At 39.7% G+C, this 4,416-nt stretch overlaps 1 protein-coding gene across 1 annotated transcript in view; it reads left to right on the top strand.

Annotated features, from left to right (window-relative positions):
* Nucleotides 1-4,387, top strand: part of LOC128248935 (GATA zinc finger domain-containing protein 4-like) — a 40,823-nt gene extending 36,436 nt beyond the window's left edge. Inside the window, exon 2 of the transcript XR_008265094.1 lies at nt 2,447-4,387. The gene's annotated coding sequence lies outside the window, so the exon portion shown is untranslated. The remainder of the gene's footprint in view (nt 1-2,446) is intronic.
* Nucleotides 4,388-4,416: the final 29 nt, after the last annotated feature.

The raw sequence follows: 4,416 nt of genomic DNA, 5'->3' as shown, positions 1-4,416 counted from the left end.
TTTTCAAAATATGCGGAAAAATACGGAGATGATGATTCTGAAAAAATTTCCAAAAATTTTTGTAGTTAGGGTTAGGGTTACGGTTACGTTTAGGGTTAGGGTTTTAGGGTTAGGGTTAGGGTTTGGGAAAAAAGTCAAAAATGAAGAAATGGAGGGAAGGGTGGGGGCGAAATTTCAATGTAGAGTCATCATAGATAGATAGATAGATAGATAGATAGATAGATAGATAGATAGATACCCGCACTCGCTGATATGTGTGTGCACTTGCCTTTGTGAACTTACTCGAAGCGCACTGAATGTATGTAATAACGTTTCATGTGTGTAGCAACAGGAAAGTATACACATGTAAATTCTGGAACATAAACACACACACACACACACATATGAACACGGTAACGCACACATACACACGTCACTATAGCAACACACTCATACATTAACCATCATACGTACACACACATACTTATGTCAACATGTCCAACCACATACATTTATACATATGCCAACACACCATACTTACATACAATAAATCAAGCACCACTACCACCACCACGACTAGTAACAGCAGCAGCAGCAGCAGTAGTAGTAGTAGTAGTAGTAGTAGTAGTAGTAGTAGTAGTAGTAGTAGTCAACACACATAGCAAATGTACTTAGATATTCTAGTATTCTCTATGTAAACAATGTGTAATGCTTACAACATGAGTAAGATACAATGGATGTGTTGTGTGTGTGTGTGTGTGTGTATGTATGCGTTGCATATGTATAACCTGTGTGTGAGAGTGCGTATGTATGTGCGTTTTACTTTCACTTTGCTGTATGTAGCCTCGTTTTCGTTTCCTCTACCGTCACTTCTCCAGTCAGGTAAGAAGATACGCTTCCAATCATCTTTCCGGATCCGAGACGATGATGTCATCTTTTGCATTGCATTTGATTGGTTGGCTGATTTCTTTTTACCTTTTTTTTTTGTATTCTTTCCTATTTTTGTAATTTTTTTTCCTCACTTGGCTTCCAAGAGTTGCACCTTCTTCCCTCATCCTCCACTATGCTCCTCTCACGTGACGTTGCTTATTTACATAATTTACTACAAGCATCAACGGCGCATGCTCAGAGTAGCGTATATGTGTGTGTGTGTGCAGTGTGTAACTAACGTAGAACTGATAATATAGCGCATGCGCCGTGTAGTTGTGAATAAAACCTTACTGGTATTAATGCTGGTGGTAGCCATGATGTTTGTATGTTTGTTGCTAATTACGATACAGATTTGTAAGAAGTATGTATTATTGTAATGTGTGTGTATATATTTATTGATATTAAGTGTGCGTGAGAGAGAGAGAGAAGAAAAGGATGAGGTTCTTTCATAAGAAGACCGTGTGAATAGGAGGTAGAGAAACAGGAAAGAAAACGGCAAAGAGAGAGAGAGAGAGAGTGAGTGTGTGTGTGTGTGAGAGAGTGAGTGAATGAGAGGGAGAGAAAGAGAGAGAGAGGTGGTAGTGGACAGAGATAGCAAACATCATTGGTATATACAAGGTTGACGTAATCAGTCAGTCAACAACCAATAGATTACGTCATTCACGTCTGCCATGAATGAAAAAAAAATGGAAAATACAACCGGCTTTTGCTCTTGTTTTGTTTTCTTCTATTGGTTTACATTTGGTCTTCTTTTCGATAAAACGTAGTTACATTATTGTCATCATTATTAGCGAGTCGTTTTCTTCTTGTTTGTCCCTGTTATTTTTCTAGTGGTTGTTATAGATTTTGTTGTTACTTCATCTCGAGATCAAAATCATAAGCTGTTACTACAAAGCCATTTTCTCTCGGAGGTCAGCAATGATCCTTTAGACACCAATCGTGAAAGGCGTTCTAGTTGTGACCATCTCGTCTTCCGCTCAATCTACATCTAAGATTACATTACCCCAAGTTCACGTACATTTTTCTGTGTTTTCTTGAAGACACTAGGATGTGATTTGTGAAATTTGGTTACTATGTCCAGCAGTTCAAGCGTCCAGTTAGTTGCTTCCTCTTTAGTTCGAGTTCAATTTATTGGAGGATGTCATGGGTTGATTACCAATTTTAATTATTATCATTCTTATTGTTTACGCCCCACCAACCCCCAATTTTGCGGATAAACAGTTTAGTTTTTCGATTTACGGCCAGATTGTTTTGTTTTCTTTGAACGACATTAATCCAAATCTTTGATGTAAATGGTAAAAGATTAGAGGTGATATGTTAAGAATACGATTAATAATGATTCTTTATTCTATAAGTACAAGGCCTAAAATTTTGGCTGAGGGTGTTTGTTGGTCGATTATGTAAACACGGACGAAATGCCGCTAGGCATTTTGTCCGGCGTGCTATCGATTCTGCCAGTTCGTCGCCTTAATACGATTAGTAATAATAATAATAATAACAATGATAGCAACAATAATAATGATCCTTTCTATTATAGGCACAAGGCCTGAAATTTGGGATGAAAGACAAAGTCGACCTCGGCGGAATTTGAACTCAGAACGTAACGACGGGCGAAATACCGCTAAGCATTTCGTCCGGCGCGTTACCGATTCTGCCAGCTCCTGTCTTAATATGATTCATAATAGCAACAACAACAAAGATAACAATAATATAATATATAATACGTTTGTCTTCCTCGGTGCATCGTACATTTTACGCAAGACATTTCCAATACTATAACGTTATACACACAGAGAATATATTATAGACAGACCTCCTCTCAATACGATCATAGTACAGCTCGTATAGCTTACGTACTACACATTCACTTCCCCGTACTATTGTACAATTCCCATAGTACACTGTTACCGACTATTACTATAACTCAATCAACATCGTATATTTTACACATCCACCACATATTCTATACAATCACCACCCAGTACTATGACTTAACTACCATACACATTAGTTTCAAATTTTGGCGCAAGGCCAGCAGTTTTTCAAGTAAAGTCGGTTACTTCGACACCTCCCCCCAAATGTTCAACTGGTAATTACTTTATCGATCCCGAAAGGCTGAAAGGACTTAGCACCATACATATTAACCACTATACGTCTTCTTTTTATCTTTTACTTGTTTCAGTCATTAGACTGCGGCCATGCTGGGGCACCGCCTTGAAGAATTCTTAGTTGAATGAATCGACTTCAATACTTTTTTTTTAAAAAAAGCCTGGTATTTATTCTATCGATTTTTTTTGTTGCCGAAACGCTAAGCTACGGGGATGTAAGCACACCAACAGCGGTTGTTAAACGGTGGTGGGGGACAAACTCAGAGACAAAAGACACACACACACACATATATATATACACATATGTATGTAAACGCGCGCACACACACACACACACACACACACACACACACACACACACACATATACGACGGGCTTCTTTCAGTTTCCGTCTACCGAATCCAACCATTGTGTTATAGAATTACTTTAACACAGACTTACACCACAAGTAAAATCATCATCACCACCACCACCATCATCATCATCATCATTATCGTCATCATCATCATCATCATTATCATGATCATCATTTAACGTCCGCTTTCCGTGCTGGTATGGGTTGGAATCTAGTTGAAGAATGCAAATTCCCCAACGCCACAGCATTGTGCGGGAGTGAGTTGGCGAAGGAAGAAGGGAATGGTCATTTGGCGCAGCTGTTAGTGTGGTGCAGTATTCGTTCCGTTTAGAGTTCAAATCACGCGTGGGTCAGTTTCTTTTTAAGGGGGTAGGGAGCTTTCTCAGGACGTTATCGCGCAACAAATGGACGTGCAAGCAAAACATACTCTATGTATGTGGAACTGTTTTTCATTCGTAAATTAACATACATACATACATACGACGGGCTTCTTTCAGTTTCCGTCTACAGGACTCTGGCTGGTTTCGGGCTGTAGTAGAAGACACTTGCCCAAGGCGACATGCAGTAGGACTGAACACAGGTCCGTGTGGTTGGAAAACAAACGATGTTTCCCAAGGCACCTTTTCGTTGTGTTGTCAAAGATCCCAGATGAGGCTGTATGACGGTAAGAAACTCAGATGAAGTCAGTAATACCTGAAGCCCCCTCATTTCTCAAAAGCCAGATCCTTGAGAATGACCATTGAAAAGGAAACGGTAATGGCAGAACTCCAGCACAGCCACAGTTTTTGGAATGGAATGCGTAAAGGAAATGTGTGTGTGTGTGTGCGTGTGTTAGTTTTATTTGGGCTTTTGTAACGGACCAGGCTTTCTCCCTCTCTCTCCCTCCCCCTCTTTCCCCCCTCTCACACACAGACACGTTTTTAATGAATACACCGATGCGCTAGACACATTCACTCATTCAACACCTATGCATGCCATCATATAAGTATACATACATATAACACACACACATGCATTCTCTCTCTCACACACACACGTACACAC

The sequence above is a fragment of the Octopus bimaculoides genome, chromosome 10, assembly GCF_001194135.2.
Source record: "Octopus bimaculoides isolate UCB-OBI-ISO-001 chromosome 10, ASM119413v2, whole genome shotgun sequence".
NCBI lineage: Eukaryota > Metazoa > Mollusca > Cephalopoda > Octopoda > Octopodidae > Octopus > Octopus bimaculoides.
This window is presented reverse-complemented; position numbering and strand designations above follow the sequence as displayed.